Source organism: Ascaphus truei, chromosome 18, assembly GCF_040206685.1.
Source record: "Ascaphus truei isolate aAscTru1 chromosome 18, aAscTru1.hap1, whole genome shotgun sequence".
In the NCBI taxonomy this organism is placed as follows: Eukaryota; Metazoa; Chordata; class Amphibia; order Anura; family Ascaphidae; genus Ascaphus; species Ascaphus truei.
Window position 1 is genome coordinate 6,478,034 of NC_134500.1, and position 21,003 is coordinate 6,499,036.

General features: G+C 45.0%; 1 long non-coding RNA gene across 1 annotated transcript; it reads right to left on the minus strand.

Annotated features, from left to right (window-relative positions):
- Positions 1-8,462: 8,462 nt before the first annotated feature.
- LOC142469252 (uncharacterized) lies at positions 8,463-20,260 on the minus strand. The gene is made up of 3 exons (XR_012788998.1): positions 20,052-20,260; positions 17,013-17,194; positions 8,463-9,407 (listed from the first exon to the last, which is right to left on the minus strand). It is a non-coding gene; the product is annotated as an uncharacterized LOC142469252 (long non-coding RNA).
- Between the last annotated feature and the right edge of the window lie 743 nt (positions 20,261-21,003).

A 21,003-nucleotide genomic window follows, 5' to 3' on the forward strand; every position in this document is an offset into this window, starting at 1 on the left:
TATTAAGGCGGCAGCAAAAAGCTCAATCTGCACCACATTAAAGGAGAACGCATATAAAGTCCTTATGAGGTGGTACTACACTCCGACGCGCCTAGCGAAATTTGTAAAAGGCTACTCCCCTCTCTGCCCTAAACAGTGTGGGGAGCCTGCAGATCTCCGACATATGCTGTGGTCTTGCACTAAAGTGGCCCCTATTTGGGAACAAATCAGAGACTGGATTCAGCGGATTCTCGATTTAGAGATCCCCTTGGACCCGTGGCTGTTCCTCTTGGGCAGGCGGATCCAGGGTATATCGAATGCGTCGCATAAATTAATCGCGCATTTCGCCACTGCCACAAGATGCGAGATCGCAGCACTATGGAAGCAGCAGGAGGTACCAATTATCCCAAAGATCAAAAATAGAATTTGGCACGTCTGCCGGATGGAACAATTAACGAGTTTAGTTAATGACACCGGCTCAAACTTTCTAAAAGTCTGGGATCCATGGTTGACCCAGGCAGACATCCCCGGAGTGGAGGCCACCTCAATCCTGCACTAATTAAAATAAATGCGTTCTCCTTTGAGGTCAGATTAGACAAAAAGACATAGTGACGCGCGGAGAACAGACCTGTACACGGCCCCAAGATAAGATAACTCTAATACTAAAAAGAACCCATAGGAGGACCCGCCACATATGAACCCCTTGGTTTTGGCCTATCATTAGGGCTGAGACACAAAGAAAAAGACACGATTTTGCCTGGCCATCCACCACCCCCCTCCCCCCACCCTCTTCCCCTGTTTCCCTGTCTAGTTTGTCTAGTCCTGTATGTACAGCCTCAAATGGTTGAGTCTCAGAGGCAATATGTTATATGTTTACTAAATTTGGAAAGACGATAATGGGCTGTGGAATAATGGCTGTATATGTATTTTTCCAATAAAAATTTAAAGTTGAAAAAAAAAATTCTTATTACTTTAAAGCAGGATTCTCCGCTCTAAAAATGTATCTCTAATTTTCACTCTTTCCCATTGAAATCAACGGGCTGTGCCGCTATAGGCTTCCAATGGAGCAATTCCGCCGTTGAAGTCTATAGGGCTCCTCCGCCATAGTCTTTCAATGGAGTAACGCCGCCATTGAAGTCTATGGGGAAAATCACAATTCTTTACAGTTGCCCATACTCCATCTGGTTGTTCGGAGAGGGCTGGAAATGGCCAAGCAGTCATGCCGGAACAGTGACAACATGTGACCCAAATCCCAGCCCTCTGGTCCTCACAGAACCGGAGATATGGACTTACACATTTTACAGTTTCGGACTTAGCCGTTTTAACGCCACGCGGCTTTTCCCCCATTAGAATCAATGGCCGGCGCCGCCATAGGGAATGCATGGGCGAGCGCCGCTATGGGATCCAATGGGACCTCCGCTCTGCCATTAGAGTCAATGGCGCGACCCTCCTGCTGAGCTCGACCCTTTACGGGGGGGTCCCTCATTCTCGGACCCGGTGGTGGTCGAGTGTGGGGGTTCCTAGGCTCTAGGGGCAAAAAGAATTTTATTTCTGGGTGCCCTAGAACCTAAGTTTCCCACGCTAATTGTAGTTGAACTTGACCGGGTAGTGATCAAAGCTCTTTTTCAGAAAATGTTTCCGCTCTTGCGGTCTGGATGGCTGCCAACCCATTCCTGGAGGTCGGCGTCGAGGAATTCCCATTGAAATTAATGGCTTCATTGACTTACAATGGGGAACCGCCGCTTCTCTCGGGCGCCACCTGCAGGTCTTCTACCGAAACGGGCCCAAATCGCCGGAATCTCCTTAAGGTTACATTGGGCTGCAATGGCGACCTATGGAGAGCTGCAAAATGGAGCTGGAAAAGGGAACAAAGGGATATAAACACTGAACTACCATTAACCCCTTCCCTCCCGCATCAATCCTAGTGTATGTGTTGGTGCAAACACTGGAATGGGAACAATACACATTTACAGGGGAATAGACATTTGGGTTGCTGAAGCAGGGAAAAACACCTTACTGGACCGCAGTCCAGTTAACCCCTTGCTTCCCAAGTGAGAGCAGGGGGTGGCCAAATGGGGTGTAACCCCTTTAATACCGGGCCAAACCCCCTCTCCCATGACAACCTGCCCTTGAATGTCACTGGGCTTTTCTCTACCAATGCCCAAACTAGAGATATTTCTGCCCTTCCAGTTCTGTCAGTTGAAAAATATTTGTAAACACATCTGCATGGTGCATATTAATGTATTTTGCAAACATCACTAAAAGGAACATCTACAACGACTTATGTAGCTTATGGTTGTAATTTTCAAGCAAGTCCCATAGGTCACACCTCATTTAAGAAGAGCAGTACCTGAAGCTCAGACATTGGATGTGTGAGGATATTGAACGTCAATTACAAATATACATTCTCCAAATCCACTGTTTTCTATTTCATACTTAATAGGGACAAATGTAGCGCTACGGGGAAAGTGAACTAAAATATACAACAGTCAACACAGAAGCCCCAATACAAGCCAATGTGACACATTATTGAGTTCATTTATATGTTTTTGTTATTCTCATAAGTATGGGTCATTTAGGATGCAGTATAAACTGGTGGTGTAGGAACCTGCTACTGAAAGCGTCACTTGAATGGGGTTACAGGTGTAACATGGTTTTGGCAAAAAATTGAACTAAATGACCTAAACGTGTATGAAAGGGCCGCCTTCCTGACGCATTCATAACCCAGAGCAAATAGCCCCAATAAAACGATTCATAGAAGTCCACGATTATATTTTTTTTAGCTGCTGCTACCCCGAAGCTGCGTCTATGCAGCAGAAGACCGCGCGACGTCACCCGCGTTAAGCGGCAGGGTTTGTGGCCGAGGTAGATGCTCCGTGGGGGGCGCGTGACGTCACAGAGCTGGTTCGTCCTCATTGTGCGGACCACTCACGTGACCTGCCCATCGCGCGAGCAATCAGATTGAACGGATTCCTCGCGCACCCCTCCTGTCGTGCGGTTAATGCCTTAAGGCAATGTGATGGTCCACGCGCACGCCCCAGCATGGACATCGCCTAAGAAGCCATAATGTTTTTATTTGCTGCTCGAGTGGAAAGCATTTAGGTTTAGGACTTATTATTTCTGCCACACACATGATTAATTTCGGCAGATATATCCATACCTGTTAGCAGGCTTTATAGTCCCTTGCCCTGTACATTTGAGTTCAGATTTTAAATAGCCATATTTTGTGTGTGTGTGTGTATGTGTACAAACACACGCACACCCGCAATATGGCTATTTATGTATACTATACATGTACATAGCGTTTCACAGCAGTAGTACATGTGACAAAATAATAGGAGACATACAGTAATGGAAATAAGTGCTACAGATGTAGAAGTAACATTAGGAAAAGGAGTCCCTGCCCCAATGAGTTCACAATCTGAGTGGTAACAGACAGTAGGAAGGGTTTAAAACCAATTTTGTTTTATACTATAGACCAGGGGTGCCCCGCGCTTCCCCGAAGGCATTTAAAATGCCGGGGATTGCGCGAGGCCTCTGTAACTTTTTACTTCCCTTCCAGCGCCGCGTCTCCATAGCAACCCGGCGTCATTGGGCAAGAGCTGCCACGTTGCCATGGCAACAGGATGCCACATGACCCCGTGACATCATTTGACACCGGAGGTGGGGGCGTGAGCCGGAGAGGAGATGGGGGCGCATTTAGGAAACTGCGCACCCCTGCTATAGACTACTTAAATGTTACAGGTGGTATAGGACCACTGTATTCCCTTTCCTCTGATCGTCAATACAGTTACATATATAACAAATACAAATATTGAGTTTAAAAAGCAGCCTTCAGCCCTATTTTCTATATAAGAATCAAGAAACTATTTGTCTTGTGAGGTTGGTATGAATTTGTCAACATGAAAATATTTAAAAGGTGTTATACATAAAATATCTGTTTTAGATTTTAATCAATGTTCAATAAAGTAAAATATAGATCATTTGTGAAGTTGGCCCGATGAAAGGCATTGAAACTTAATGTAGTTTTATCCAGGTTCAATAGTCCTATCTGTTTCTTTACATAAGTGTTAACCGAGTAGTTTTACAGAATTAGCACAGACATTAAAATACAGGACAGTGATGCGGGTATAAAAACACCATATAGAAAAAGTAAACCTGGGATTCCTGTTACAAAGAGCTTGCAATCTAATATCTACACAGTTTTTGGCATCGTGTTGTACATCTTGCCTCCCCTCTGCACACCCCGGTGCAGAGGGTAAAACCAGATCCAATTTTAACAGCTAAGCCAGAGCAGTTATTGTAGGCTACGTGAATATATGTAGGTGACAAGCTCCTGGTTTTAGTCATGTGTATTTCTTTTTAATTGTGTTTGTGCCTTTCTTGTTAGAGCTAATTATGCTCCTGTCGCCATTCCCGGGCCTAATTCTCATTAAATGCAGTGACATTGTAGTGTGGGCACCTTTCCTATTACAGCCACTAGCTGTGTTACTAATCAGAGGAACAAAGTACTGTCATTTTGGAATCTCATTATTCCTATTTACAGAGTGGAATGAAAGACTGAGACATATATTGTGCAGAGATTTATTTACACAAAGTCAAAAGGCGGCCATTTGGGTAGGCACACAGTCGGGTTTTTTTTTACAGATGTATCACAGGAGCACCAAACGATTGCTAGCTTAGGTAATAGTGTAGCATTATCCATGGCCACACGCTTTACATGTAATAATAACAAATTAAAAAAGGGGCAGGATATAGTATTGCTGCTTTAAGGCTAGATATGTGAAGACATTCAATTATGGTTTCTAGAAGTTACAGTGAAAACATGAGATGTAATTATTCTGAAAAGCTGCATCAGGTTCTTTCTGAACTGCCATGTAGAACCAATTACATACTTCTAAAATAAGGAGAATTCCTTTTTTTTTTTATGGAGCGAAATGAGACATTTGTTAGCACTCTCCCCACAGGATCTCTGCTTCTCACCTTACAGTAGTTTGCTGTCGAAACTGATCCCTTGCTAACGTAGAAGAGATCCAGTATTAGGCAGTATAGAAAAAGATAGGGACAGCATGTTAAACTGCTCTGGGTTCCCCCACCCACTGCAGACACGCTGCTGCTTACTTTGCACTGTGCATATATAAAACCTGTCAGGAAATAAGAGGACGTAGCATTTTCTGAGGAGATATTTCACTGCGTAGTATTTATAATCCTTGTCGGCAACACCCCCTGACCTTCCATCAGCCACTGAGACTGCACATATTCCCCCGTTATCTTGCATGTAGGAGGAAAGCACTCAGGAACAGGGGCAATCAACTCCAGTCCTCAAGACCCCCAACGGGCCAGGTTTTCAGGATATACTAGCTTCAGCACAGGTGGCTCAATCAGGGGCTCCGTCCTTTGACTGAGTCCCTGATTGAGCCACCTGTGCTGAAGCTGGAATATCCTGAAAACCTGGCCTGTTGGGGGTCTTGATGACTGGACCCCTATTCTAGAGAAATGTAACAGGGAGAGAGGAAGCATAAGAGTTAGTGGGAGGATATGGAAGAAGGAATGAAATATTGGGAGATGAGGACGGGATGGGTGTAATTAAAGAGAAAAGGAATGGAAGAAATGCACAAAAAGACTGCAAAGAAAAGGGAATAACAGAAAACAGGACATAACCAGAATCAAATGACCTTGTAGACAATCCATAAGAACAGAACGCCATTTAATGGATATCTCAATAGTAACATTACTTCCACACAGCCTGATATCCCTGTAGATAGTTGGATACTTGACACAGTGAAACATTCAGGCAGATATTCTAGTACTGCGAGTTGAGTTGAGCGGAATACGCCCTTTCCAATCGGATGTGCATGTCTTGCTATTCTCTAAGTCCTTCTCGTATTTCCCAACTGCAGAAAAGGCTTTAGAAGCGGATTTAATGGTATAGATATGTGCAGTGTCAAGCAATGTATTTTTTATTTTTTTCAAATGCTTGTTTTTATTTAATTGTTATGTATTGTATTTGTGGTTCTTGTTTTAAATTAATTGTTCTGGATTAGTGGTTCTTGGTTTTATTTCATTATTTTTTTTAGGTTGCCCATTGCCTGCCATAGTGGCAATGCATGCCCATATTATATGGACATGGTGTACCACTGTGCCAATCAATTGGTTTATTAGCATTTCTATTTTTTTTTTTAATTTTTTGTATGTTATGTGTTTTATTTAGTGGCTGTTTTTATATATTTTTTATTTTTTATATAGCTTGCCCAATTATTGCCATGGTGGCAAACCATGGTTATGGTTTAACACTGCGCCAATAAATGGGTAGTTATAGGCCTCCCGGGTGGGTAGCGGGGGAGGGAGATTCACCCCTTAATTACTAAAGTGGTTACTAACCGTTGCGGTGATTAAGGGGTTACTGGCCATAAGTTTGTTTTCTATTGTAATGTTCCAGCCAACGGAGGACAAGGACACGGAGCTAGGGATAAGTAGAACTTTAATTTACTTTATGCTGGCTGGTTTTATTTTTAATTGGCAAATGCACTATTATCCATATCTGGATAATAGTAATTTTGGCCATTACTGTATATGTTAGGTTAGGTGAGTGGGGGGGAGGGGGGTGTTTTTGTGGGTACAAAGGGTGGATGATGTATTGGTAGGTAGTAGGTATTTTAATGTTTATTGGGGGTAGAGGCATTGGGTGAAGGGGGAACTTGGTCCAGGGTGGGTGGATAGGCCTATTGGGAGGGTAGCTGAAGGGGTTAACCCCTTACCATAGTGGTTACCACCGCTAAGTTAATGAAGGGGTTAACTCCTCCCGCAATCTTCCCGGTAGGCCTAGCCACCCATCCTGGGCCAAGTACCCCCTCCACTCACCCGCTCTGCCCCCAATAAACCAGCTACTAGCAAAGAGCCTCTGTTATAAGAGATGCAGGAATATATATATACTGGGCCAAAACCCACTCGCGCCACTCCCCCCCACCCCTCCCACCGACACTTACCTGCGTCGGGGTCCGGTTGCAGGGTCCTGACAGCGTCTCCGTGCCTTCTGCTGCCTTGTCGCCTGTAAAATCATGTTTTTCTCCTGCAGTACTATTCAAAATAGTCGCACAGCGTCATATGACGCCACATTGCCATGGGAAGGGACGCTGTGATGTCACGACTTCACGCGGCGCCACGTAAAGTGGCGACGTCATGCAGCGTCCTGTTACCATAGAAATGCGGCATCATATGACTCCACACGGCCATTTTGAATGGTGCTGCAGGAGAAAAACATGATTTTAAAGATCAAGACGTAGAAGGCCAGGAGACACAGCCACAGGTAAGCAGTCGACAGCGGCCACAATGCAGTCGCCATGGGCGACCGCATTTGTCGAGTCATGTATGTATTGTGACAGAAAAACTAAGGCGCTCTCTCTTTACGTAAAGCTGAATCACGGAAATAAACGGTTGTGATACTACCGTAACCCAACGGACTCCTATATGCACCAAAATAACAGTGCACTACTGCTGTGTCCGAAGTCTGCTGCTCCAACCCCAGGGAATCTGTCCAGGATCTCCAATACAAAAGAGATACAGGATAAAAGGTGAGCGCAGAAATCAATCCGAAAAACAGCTACAGCATGTAAAAGCCGATAGTGGTTTTGGCAAAGAAACACCTCCTCACTGAGAGGTGCACAAGTGTTAAGTTGGCAACCCTAAGGCTGCGGTCCCAGTCATGACTGGGACCGCAGCCGAGACGTGCGCTGTAGTAATTACTGGGGCCGCAGCCTAAGTGATAAAGCAAGGGGTTGTGACAGATATTATAAAATAGATGGAATACTACTTCCATGGCCTTGTGTAAGTATAAGGTCCTCAGATGGTATCTTTATGATCCCTCAGAGGTTGGCGCTTCTCTGCTGTCCCCAATGGGTTGTAGCACTTTGCATTCAATCACCAGCCCCCTCGTCACAGGTAGGTGATCCCCATCCATAAATAGCGGTGAAGAGTGTGTTGGGATAAGATGTATAACAGATATTTATTGTAAAAAGCACATACACACTCACATCAAGGAACGCCCTGCTAGTCCCCGCAGGGGCCACTCCCTCCGTAGTGCAGGCGTGTCCTTGCTACCGCGTCCGGTTAGCTGCTTGAGTACAACGTCAGCACACAAACGGAGACGACTGCTACGGTGGCCGCCAAGGCTCAAAATAGTCCACACAATTAGAGCAACGCGTTTCACCGGACTCGGCAGAGCCTGAGAGCCTCTGTAAACCCTGCGCCCCCCGCAGTCAGTCTCGCACCCCCCAGTTTGCACACCGCTGGTCTAAGACATGTGAATGTGCTCACAAGTGATATTCTTTATTGGCTATATATATATATATATATATATAGATAGATATAACCCTAGTCTCACACACAGATCTCTCCCACAGACAGACTTTCAACAGGACACATATATGAGCAACTTGTGGTCCAAAATGCCTTCCAAATGATTTTATTATTAGAAGTAGCCGCGCAAATGCACAGGATGCAACACAAGTGATGTGAATTTTGGACCAATCTGACCATTTTCTTGGAAGGTATGTGCCAAAAGCTCCACCTATGTATAACATGACTGGGTAGCAAAAAGGTTGTAAAACAGACTGACGGACACTTGAATTATTATGCTGCTAAGGAACAGGATCTGTGCTAAAGTCTCTCAAAGGCCAATATAGAACTGTTCTGGTCCCCATGGAATCATTTCCTATTGGGTTATCAACTTTATATAATCTGAGGGTAATTTGTTATTTTTACAACTATTACAGTAGTAAGTGGCTCTCAAACTGCAAAAAGGGGCAGAAAATGCAGCCGTATTTGCCATAGCAACATGTAATGCGCGCTTTAATGGTCTCTAACAAAAGTTAAGGAAGCGGTGATGTATTTGCCATTGTTACACAATGGCAACAAAATGAATCCAAATCCCAAAGAGTTTACTGTTTAATTTCGGTGCCCAAAGCACAGCGAGACAAAGTAACCGGGCCTTCAACCAGCTTTCTGAAGTTGAAAGAGGCGCACATTAATCCAACACTTTTTAATGATACACTGAAGGGAGGAAGGCCCATAAAAGCACGTTTATCCCATTAAGAATTCTACTCGGAGACGTTTCACTGGAGCCCGGGCTTTATCCTCCCGAGATCAATGTAATGTGAAGCTATGAGCTGTGGCTCTCTCAGTGGGAAGCAGTCAGTGTGAACTCCCAGCTAGGAAAATTGAAACGGAGGAATGAAGGGAGGCTGCAGGTTTTTCCGTTCTGCTCTTTCTTCTATTATTATCTTTGCGATATAAAGTGGCACAGTTCAGCATTTTTTTTATTTTTTTTTGGCAGCTGATTCATTTCTTTCTGGAAATAGGGACCCAGTGTTGAGTAATAGAGATGCAGGTAGGCACAATCTGAGAGGTTTTCACAAGCGAAGCTATTCATTCTGTGAATAATGAGGGGACAGATTGACAACAGTTCATTGCATGTTGGTTATCTCTCATGACATCAACTCAAAGTCCATCTAAATACAAGTATAAGAGAAAAAAGTGCAAAATACTCAAATTTGTGCAAAACAAACAGCTCAAATAGACTCAAACCAGAATGGAATTGTGCGTTACTCGCCCCAGCGCGGCCCTGTAATTTGGGCCTTTACCCATTGACATTAATTCAGTTAATTGATTTATTAATTTACAAAATGTTTTCCCAGGGAGTAATACATTGAGCGTTGCCTCCGTCCCTTTTTCCGTTACCTCCCGGACGCAGTTAGGATAATAGATGGTGGCAATCACTCCACGTGTATTATTTTTAACACAAATGCAGTTAACAGTTTCAGTGCTGGAGACCAACATTTAATTGTGGAGAGGTCTCTCGTGGATTTAGGTGGGTGATATGTCTCCCTGTAAATGCAGTTGTATGTTTGTGATGGTGCTCAAAAAGTGCTGGGACTATATTGAAGGAAGGGAGTGTTAGCTGGGTAATAACAATTTTACTCTGGTACTGTGCCTTTAAGTGGGCATAAGGTACCTTGAAGGTAGGAGTGGGTTGCCAAAAGACAGCCCCTGCCTATAGTACAGCTTACTGCCTATATCCCTTAGCCCTATCAGCTTCATCCCCTCTATTGATTTTATAATATAACAACCTTAAACAGCCTGCTTATGGCAGGGATATGATTCATTTATCATTTTTCCAATACATGGGGAAACCTCACCGCTCGCGCGTGACATAGAGGAGGGGGCGTCACCCTGTATGAGTCAGAGGCGTGCCTGTACATGTGGAACCGCCCGGAGGGGCGTGTGCCTTTTGTAGGACACGGCTGACAGCAGCAGTGTGATCCCTGGCACTCTGGCGTCGCGCGCTTGCGCGGGGTTTAGCGATACCATAGAGATGACCATAGAGTATGCTGGCGCCGCGCGCATGCGCGAAAACCACGATTTTCATTGGTTAAGACACAATCTATGACGTCACGATTTGGCGCGAAATTAGGCAGTCAGCTGTATATAAATTGTTGCTTTTAACACAAACAGCACTTCTTGATAAACTTCCTTTGAACGAAACGCGTTGAAGGTTTGCTGTTGTCCCACATCATGAATTACAAATAAAGGACTATTTTTCTGCAAGACCTGTTCCTCCTTACTGCTGTGCGCTGCACACCTTGGCTTTGGATCTTCCCTGTAAATGCAGATCTGGTCTGCGCATACCGGCTTCATTTCCAGGGTCAGCACTGAATGTGCTGCAGCGGAATCCTACCCTGTCTACTTTGTTACACGAGTACGTTCATTCCACGTGTAGTCTTTATGTCTGTGTAGGGTCAGCAGGTTTAAGTATGTGATCTGAAGTCTCCATGCCTCGTCCTAAGCATGTACGTGGGATATGTCGCAGCTTGGTAACAGTTTATCTGCCTAGAAGATGGAATAACATTTTCACACCTCTCCTAGGCGGTGTTAACGCTTTCAGACTTGGAGGATCCCCTTTTATGTCAGGGCAGGATAATGGCAACTCGGTGCTTTTATACTGGTGTGTATGTATGGATGTTCAATTCCAGACCTGAGCCCCCCCCCCCTCCCCCCAACAGGTCAGGTTTTTCAGGATATCCATGCTTCAGCACAGGTGGCTCAAACAGTCCCTGCTCCTGCACAGGTGGTTCAATCAGAGGCTCAGGGGCCTATTCACCAAACTTCGATAAAACCAGTGCATTGCCGAGCGACTTTGCATTGCTTTACCGCACTATAAAACGTGTCAAAACGGTATTCACTAAGAAAAAACACAATTTAAAAAAAAGTTCAGTAAAAAAAAATGCAAGATCACACTACTTGTTTGTTGTTTTTTCTTTTAAGTCCTATTGCACTAAAACTGTTTGTTTAAACTGCATTAAAAAAACAATACATTTAAAGTCAGTAAAATGTAAATAAAAAAATAACAAGAAAAGACACTTGCATATAAAATAAGGTCATTGAGACCCTTCCATCCCAAACACCCGAGAAGACACAGTCATAGGAAGCTCAAGATTTTGTTTGGGACTGCAGGACCTGGGTTTCCTAGGACCCGCGCCCTAGGACTGTGCCTTCTCGGATCTCAATGACCTTATTTTATATGTAATTTTCTTTCTTGTTTATTTTTTATATATACATTTTACTGAATTGAAATTTGTGTTCTCCTTTTTTTGCGCAATTTGTTTTTTTTTAGTCCAGTCCAGGGGTGCTCAATTTCTGCGCTGCGCCCCCCTGCCTGGCAGCCTCAGAGCTCGCGCCTCCCTTTCCGGTGAACTGGCGTCAAATGACGCCGCGGGTCATGTGTCGTCACATCACGTGACCCCGCAGCATCAGTTGACGCCACGTTGCCATGGCCATGGGTCCAGAAACCGGCAGAATCCTGGTAAGCTGAGGTTGCAGAGGCCTCGTGCGGTCCCCCGGCATTTAATTTAAATGCCTCGGGGAAGAGTGCGGGGTCTTGGCAACTGCCGCTCCCCCCAAAAAAAATATCTTGCGCCCCCCATTTTGTGCACCCCTGTCTTAGTATACCCCGCCGATCACGGGAGGAATTGAGCAGCAGAAGGAAAGCCATCTACGTTTTGGGAAACGCACATATTGCTAGGACAGCGCACACTCTGACTCTTTTCTCTTGTTTAAACTGCAGCCTGGAAGAGCTGCACAGAGACGGTGTGTCTCCATGCACGGCTCTTACAGGCGATCGTGCAGTTTAAATGTTAATACTAGTGTACGGGAGCAGGGGGGTTTCCTGAACTGAATCGCATTGATTTCAGCCTCGGGGACCCCCTGCTTCCCGGGTTACAAGCCCCATTATGTGGTACCGGTATCCCCGCCATTTTTAAACTCTGCGTCAATGCCCACGTGCCCGGGGGATTAAAATACTGCAGGAGATACAGGCACCCCATACCGGGGCCTGGATCTCAGTCAGATACTGAGCCACCTGTGCTGAAGCGGGGACAGATTGAGCCACCTGTGCTGAAGCAGAGATATCCTGAAAACCTGACCTGTTGGTGGCTCTTGAGGATGAGTTGCCCACCCATGTGCTATATTGTCGTACATGCTACGGCTCTGCACCAGTAACATGTACTGTATGCGCTCGAACTAGAAGTGAAAAATATACAGTAGCGTGTTTCGTGTCTGACTCCTCCAGCAGCAGCGGAGTTAAATACTGCTGAAGCGCCTGTATTTTTCCTGGGTATAACTCCAAACCAAGCCGGCCTCATCCTGTCACTGATCTAGTGAGGGGCTATTTTTCTCCCCGCGATGTTTCAAGTTTCTCTGCGCAAGGCGATGTTTTAATTATGACAAGTTTGACAAACTTGGAAGACATCGGTAAGATTTACGTTCTCCTTGAGTTTTAAGTCCTCGTTATTCTCCTCTGCCCCACTAACGACTCCCGCAGACAGAGAGAGCTGCCAGGCGGTATAATGGGACATGCAAGCACTTATTTGTCAAGTCTTAAGTGTTCCTTGGAACATATCCCCATCTATCTGCGGTTCGGTAATGTGATCAACGGGGCTGCTGCGTTTCCAGAAACATCTTCCTCTTTTATAGCCAGTATCTTTATAGGGCTATTATTTTGTCTCCAGATATAAGGCATCATCCAAAATGATCTGGAAAAGACAAATGCAATGTGTCTTATTGAATCCTATTTTGCAGTGCGCTTTTCAATAATTGGAATGGCGTGTGTGTGCGCGCGTGTGTGCGTGTCATGGTGAGTGTGTATGGCTGGAGTGGTGTTTTATTGCTGCTGGGGTTTCTGCTGTTTGCCAGAGTTTAAGAAAGTCCATAGAACTCAACAAATTCTGGTTATTGTCCCGCTGGCGCTCCTAACGGGTTAAAGTGCTGCGCGCGTGGCAGAGCGTTACAATATACACATCTGCACGTTGCTTTGAGGAATGAGAGATGTCAGTAGTGGTGAGACTACCTCAGACATGGGCAACTCCAGTCCTCAAGGACCACCATCAGGTCAGGTTTTCCGGATATTCCTGCTTCAGCACAAGTGGCTCAGTCAAAGACTGATTGGGCCAACTGTGCTGAAGCAGGGATACAGGGAAAAGGGAGACCAAAAAGCGCACCAGCACAAACGGAGCAGGAAGAAACCAGAACAAAAAAATGATTAAAAGGGCACTTTAATGTGACAAAAGACCCATCCAATGCATTTCGAACGTCGCAGCGTTCTTTTTCTTGAAAAAGAACGCTGCGACGTTCGAAATGCATTGGATGGGTCTTTTGCCACATTAAAGTGCCCTTTTAATCATTTTTTTGTTCTGGTTTCTTCCTGCTCCGTTTGTGCTGGTGCGCTTTTTGGTCTCCCTTTTCCCTGTATTGCATTGAGTAGCTGCACAGCCTGCCTGCCTGCCCTACCAGGATGTGAGTATTTGCATATTTTTCAGGGGAACCTGCCAATGAGACTGATGGTGAGTGGGTTGCACCACACACCACCTGTCTTCAGGAGGATAGTACCCATTATATGACACAATAGGTACTATATCAATTGTTAGTACCCTGGTACAGTGGTCTGGCTTATTATCATTTTGAGATATACCTGCATTTGAGCGCTTCAGCTATTTTCCATACTGAAGCAGGGATATCCTGAAAACCTGACCTGATGGTGGCCCTTGAGGACTGGAGTTGCCCACCCCTGGACTACCTGTTAGCTACCACCCAACCGGGATACATTGTTGGTTTATAGCCCTTAAATAAAAGGAGAGCAGGATAATTAGTTGTTGTGTTGTTATTTTCATGTGCTTCATTCTTAATCTGTCATTTAAATTGGAACACGGGGTACCAGGGCTGCATCATGTCAGTGCCAGGTGAGTACTACACACACCCATGCTACAACTGTAGGTCGCTAAAATGTGAGTGATGTTCCCTATTTAAGGATCTTATCAAACAAGGTAGTTAGCGGCAATGACAAGTATGAGGTGTGATAATAAATTCCGTAAGTACTAATACAGACCAAACAACTCATCTGTCGGTGATAAAACTAATAGCCTTTAAAGATGCAGCACTTTCCAAAAACATATTCTGGGAATAACACAAGAAAGCAGCGGGAACAGTCAGATCTCTGTGTAAAATACCATTTATTTATCCATAGCACGGTCACTATTAGAGGACTCTGACACGCGCAGAAACACCGCAACAGTATTTGAAATACAATATATATATATATATATATATATATATATATATATATATATATATATATTGTATCTGTGCAATTATTGATCAAGAAGATGCAAAGAGAAACTGTCAGAGCAACATTTTCCAATATATTGCACAAGAGGGAGAAAAAGAACCGAATCCTGACATTAAGTAGCAGTCGTATCTTTCCAAGGACGGAGAACCTGTTCTGCATACCCATGGCTACCTTCCTAATAGAATATCACGTGTTGGATATACTATATTATACCGATTGTATCTGCTGCTTTCACTCTCCATCACCTGCCCTCTTCAGAGCACAAGAAAAGCAAAATGAGGACAAAAAGGTGAAATATATATATATTTTTTAAAACATGCTTTTTTTTTTATTCCCTAAAATGAATTTGTTGACTTGAATGGCAGTTACCGGAGGACCCCAAAGTGCGATAACCCTCATCAGAGCGCAGTGAATCCTCCCTGTTGTTTGGACTGCAGCTTTAAGCACTTCAGCAATCCGTGCAATGCAGCACATTCAGTCCTGGAAGCAGTAACTATTGGTAACGCACACTATTTCACGTACTGCCCTTCAGTTAATAGGCTTCAAAGTCTTTGTTTCCTGGGCTGTTTCTCCCAGAATACTTCTCTAACAATAATATATTACTGTAAACCCCCAATCTGCTGTCATCAAATTTGCTAATAAAATATCGCCATCTAGTGAGAACTGGTCCCAGCTGCGCCCAGCACCCACAGCACCCACAGCACCCACAGCACCCACAGCCTGCTCAGAAAGCCAGAGCACACGTATATTTCCCTGGTGGGAACCTATTTCAAGGTCCGCATGTCTGGGATGCTTTCAGGTTTGAAAGCTTCCTGTGTTTTGCGCAGCAGCGGTACACTATGGGCAAGCATGCTTTTAAATACCTTGAGCATACTAAGTGCAGACCCTGCCTCTTTAAGGCTTTGTTCATAGTGCAGGATACGGCGCAAGCTACGTAGCTCGCGCCGAAACAGTAGGACGCCAATGCATATGCGCATAGTGCGCGCGTGCACATGCGCTACAGGGAATAGATTTGTAGAACGCCAGTGCATCAGAATAAAAAAGTCCCTTGAATATATAAGAGTCTGCAACAGGACCACTCCCAATACACTGTGTGTATATAATATAATTGCCCTAATAGGGTTAGGGGACTAGTACCTAATGCCATACAGCACCAATAAACAGTACAAGCATTGTCCCATACAGCGAGAAATAAGGGTATGGAAACCCACAGATGCAACTCACTGTTAGTTTCCAGGATCCATAGTAGTAGTCAGCAGCAGCAGATTCAGTAGCGTGCAGTCCACCAGGGCAAACACAGGAACAGATGAAGAAAAAAGGCAGTGCACTGCTTAGAAAAAACCTTGATAAAGGGCATACGGCCCGAAACGCGTAGGTGGGATACCTGCTGTGGCAATGGGGGGCTTTGTCTGATCCCATAAATGGAATAAAGTGGGTTTTTTTTGCTTCCTTGAGCCTCCTCCTGTTTTTTTTGGCAGTGCACTGCCTTTTTTCTTCATCTGTTCATGCGCTACAGGGAGACCGGCGCTTCGCAATACAAACAAGTTTGTATTTGAAGCGCGGAAGCTAGCGCGTTTCACTGTGGACGCGACCTTACGCTTTCATTGCCTTCAATGCCCCAAAAGCCGATGTTTGACTCAAAAGCGGTCCCGGTTTCTTGAGCCCTGCTTTCCATCCCTTCAGATCCCCCAAATACAGGGTACCAGTGAGGGAATAACATCACAGCTGGCAGTGACTGACACCGGGGGAAAAAACATGGCAAATCGCACCTTCATCTGTAGGATTTAGGAAAGGAAACAGTACGGTGATTATGCCCAGTTTGCTGAAGCAGCACTTGGCTTTATGCGCGTTTCGGGGATGAATTGCGCCTTTAAAGAAGATACGCAGAAGTCAGGTCTCTCGACACCAGCGGTGGCCAACTCCAGCCCACCAACAGGTCAGGTTTTCAGGATATCCCTACTTCAGCAAAGATGGGGCTGTCCGACTGAGCCACCTGTGCTGAAGAAGGGATATTCTGAAAACCTGACCTGTTGCCGGCCCTTGAGGAGTGAAGTTAGCCACCCCTGGTGTAAACCTTCTGCTGCCACATGGCATAGCAATGAAAGGGTTAATTCCTTCACGGCAGGGTCGTAGGAAGGGGTTAACACAAAAACGTGACTTCAAACCCCATTTTCCCCTTGGCTTCCAGCCCCTGCATCGGGGATTTCTATTAAGGCCTATTTCTCAGTTCTCCCATGTTTAACAGGAGGATAATTGCAGCTGCATAATTGATGCGCACAGTGACAGAATATGGGAAAGTGTTCCATTAGGAAGGTCACTTCATTAGCATACATTACATTCAACAAGATTGCACTTTAACCTGCGATTTATTAGCGGGCCGGTCCAGCCTCGTCGGGCCGCCGGGGCGCAGCACGCAGACTGCGGCGGAAACATCACCACTTCTTTTTATGTGGACAGTTAATGCATCTGGGACCATAGCACCACTTGACAGCCTGTGTCACACATACCGCTCTCGTCTTCGTTAGTTTAGTGGGAGAGTACCTGTAAAAAGAAAGAAAACACGTGTATTAGTTCTTATCGAGTTCTACAACTACATCCCCAATAAATTAATTGATCCAATGGAAGGAGTATAGGGAACCCGCATATGTGCAAAAAAAATAGAGATCACAATTTACGAGCTGCCAAGCTACAAGTATGTGTATATATATGTATATAGTGTATAGTATCTATACTAGTATCTATATATATATATATAGTGTATAGTATCAGCCACTGAGACATATGCTTCGTTAAGGAGGTGTGTTTTAAGGTGGGTCTTAAAGGTGGATAGAGAGGGTGCTAGTCAGATATTGAGGGGAAGGTCATTCCAGAGGTGTGGGGCAGTCAGTGAGAAGGGTTTTAGGTGGGAGGGGGCTTCAGAAATGAAAGGGGTAGAGAGAAGTGGTATCTACGTGAAGTTGGCACACTTTATGTTTGGCTCAGTAACGGGTCCAAAAACGGCAAATGACAGTACTGACTACTTACCAAAAAAATGTGCACATAGTAAGGCTGGTAATAGTATACGATTCAGATAAAGAACAGCTAGCAACGTAGGGGCTTGAAAAATGGGTGCAGCCCCCGCCCCCCCCCCCCCCCCCCCGGTTTATACATTATGCAAATATATGTATATTACTGATGTACTGCACCCCCAACACAAAATTCCTTCCTTCACTTCTGGCTGGCAACATACCTTCTGTAAGCACGCAGAATTTAATGCGAGATCATTTCTCCCTTCACCACTGCGCATTTAAAAGCCCCCTCACAAACATCATTAATATGCATACAGATCTGCATAATTAGTTGCCACAGGTAACCCCTCTCTGACTGCCTGAACTAAGCTAATGCACAGAGATATCGGATTGGAACCACGGCAAGAACACATCCCCGGATCATAAAAGGAAATATTTGAATAATATGCAAATGAGCTGGAAGTTATTAACAAAGTGTCAAGGTTTCACAGTCCGTGTTATTGTGGAAATAAATGAGTTTTGACACAAATAATTTAGGTATGCATTGATTCTTAAGCAAACGTAATGAGATGTTATGCGGCAGTTAAAAAGGGTTTGATGGCTATTAGTAAAAAAACACAACAGTGTATCAATTATTAATTTATTCATTAATCTGCTTTAAGGTGTAAAAAGATTTTTTTCTTTTTTTTGCGAAGGCGCGATGTTACACCTACAGATTTAATCTCGCCCAGAATAGACATTAAGATATAAATTAACCTCTTCATTGACAAAGGTGCCTGCAATGTAATGACTTCTAATGCAAGCTCAATTGGCAGTAAAGGATTTAACACAAACATTTCCATTTTTGCCTTCCGCACATATATAAAATGTACTACTTTGCACAGGCAGTGTACACAGTCCTGGTTATAGGAGAATCAACAATAGATATAGATCTTTCTTTCCCAAAGAGCTTATAATGTTTAACACCTGAAGACACTTTGCAACAGCAGATCATCTTCAATTCCGTTTTTGCAGCAGAGGGTTGCTTAGACCAAATCTTATAAATCTGCCATCCCAATAAGATGGACTGGCTGGATCTGTGGCACTAACAATGGTCTCTTATAGCAGACACATGTTCCATAGCTGTATGAATACGATTGATATACAGTATGCAACCAGTAATAACCGAGTCTTTAGTCATTCTGAGCCAAGTGGCTCCACATGGCTGCTCTTTCTCACCGAGGAACACTCGCACATGGCAGCTTTTGAAACCTAGATGGTGGCTATGAAGGTGCAGGCTAGCTGCCTCTTTCTTCCATTGGCTTCCACAGCCAGCGTAGTATGAAACAGAAGCTTAGTAATAATGTGACATTACTGTCTTTGAAGCAGGCGAATCTGGTTCAACTCCCAGTGTCAGGAAGATGTGGTAGGAAAATAATGAGCCTCTCCTCATCTCCCATTGACTTGCATTGGCAAGAAGCAAAGTCTTGCTCATAACGATGGAGAGTTGGCGGGTATTAGGGGGAAATGATAAAGGAAGGGAGGAGACCCTACTCAGCTAATATATATGTATAGTAACGTACTGGAGGGGTGCTAGCAGGGAATAATCATAGAGCATATATAGAGAAAAAAAAGGGGGGGGTGTGCCGAGCACGTGCGATGTAAGTGAAACTTCTTTGCGTTTTGTAACCCTCAAAAGTTTCATTAAATCAAAATCATAAAAATCAGAATACTATTCCATTAACAAAACGCAAAGAAGTTTCACTTACAACGCGCGTGCTCGGCACACACCCCATATTTGTGTTGGGTTATTGGATGTGTCGCAATTGGGTTAATACTTCAGCCTGACATGACTAAAGCTGATTACCCTTTATGGTGTGTGTGTATCTATATATACAGGGCTTGACAAATGCACTCGCCCGCATGCCACGGGCGAGTGCAATTGGGCCGCTATCGAGTGCTTACCTGCGGCGGGGTCTGGCGGCGTGGTGCGGCAATCTCCGTCTTCTCCCTGCAAATTGTACTCTTTCCCCTGTAGGTCCTGAAAAAATGGCCACACGGTGTCAAATGATGCCGCATTGCCTTGGCAATGGGACATCACGAGGCGCCCCGTTGCGTGACGCCGTGGTGTCCCGTTGCCATGGCAACGCAGCGCAACCATTTTTCAGGATCTGCAGGGGAAAGAGTACAATTTGCAGGGAGAAGACGAGATCGCCGCACCCCGTCGCAGGTAAGAGTCGTGAGTGTGGGTGGGGGGTGAGGGAATTACATTTGGGGGGAGAGTGGGTTTTTCCCCAGTTTGTCGAGCCCTGTATATATATATATATATGAAAAAAGAGAAGCACAAAAGCGCACCAAGGATGAAGATATTTGTATTCATATATATAGTAATATAATAAATAGCAACTTACACATAAGAAGTTAAAAGTCCAGTAGGCATCAAGGGCTCTGGCTCGCCGATGGGTGTAGCTCCTGGCAGAAATGCCGTGTTGAGACTAATCGATCCCGCACGCTGGGATGGACTGGGTATTCCAGTGTGACTGTACCACTTCCGGGTTCGCGTACACAGCGTGACCCATATGTAGCAGTCTGACGTGTCTCTAGGGAACCTCTCTCCTCAGCAAATACTTCACTTTCCGACCGAGCAGCAGCATTTTTTACTGCTTCATTTTGGATATTCTGAGCAGCTGTTCTGCTATCTCTCTAATCATCGTCTGAATTTAACTACAATTCTTTCCTGAAAGCTTAAAAATGCTGCGGATCCAAACCATCTGCCCTGTATATATGTATATGTAGCCCTGCTTCCTAGCGAACACAGGCCACTACCATATGCTGTATTACCTGTAGGCTCACAGGGTCTGAGCCTCTGCCACGGAGAGCCCGGGGCACACACAATATCTAGAACTTGGTGCAGCGCCTCCACCTGCGACAGCTTCCGCCCGGGGGGAAGTGGGTCTTCGCAGGACTTATATACATAACACACACACACAGCAATATCCCTTAACCAATTAACTTTACTTGCATTCACCATATATGTTATACCAACAGGTGTCCCTCCCTAGAGGAGACACTCTACTCGGCGTCTCGTTGAACGCTCACCCTCCCTTCTCCCTTCACCGGGTGATCCCACCCCGTGTCCAGTTCCCCTTGGGAATAGTTCTCCCACCCTCAGTGAGTCAATGAATGTGTATGAGTGTGACTGCGCAGCCACTGTGTCCTGAATGAAGGATGGTACCGTTGGTGCACTTTAGAATTACCTGCCGGGCACTCCAGTACCCGGTGCGGCTACAATCTTCACAAAGGGTCAGCGAGGTGTAGATGACGTCACCCGTAGGTGTCTAGGGCGATCCCATCCAGACACGC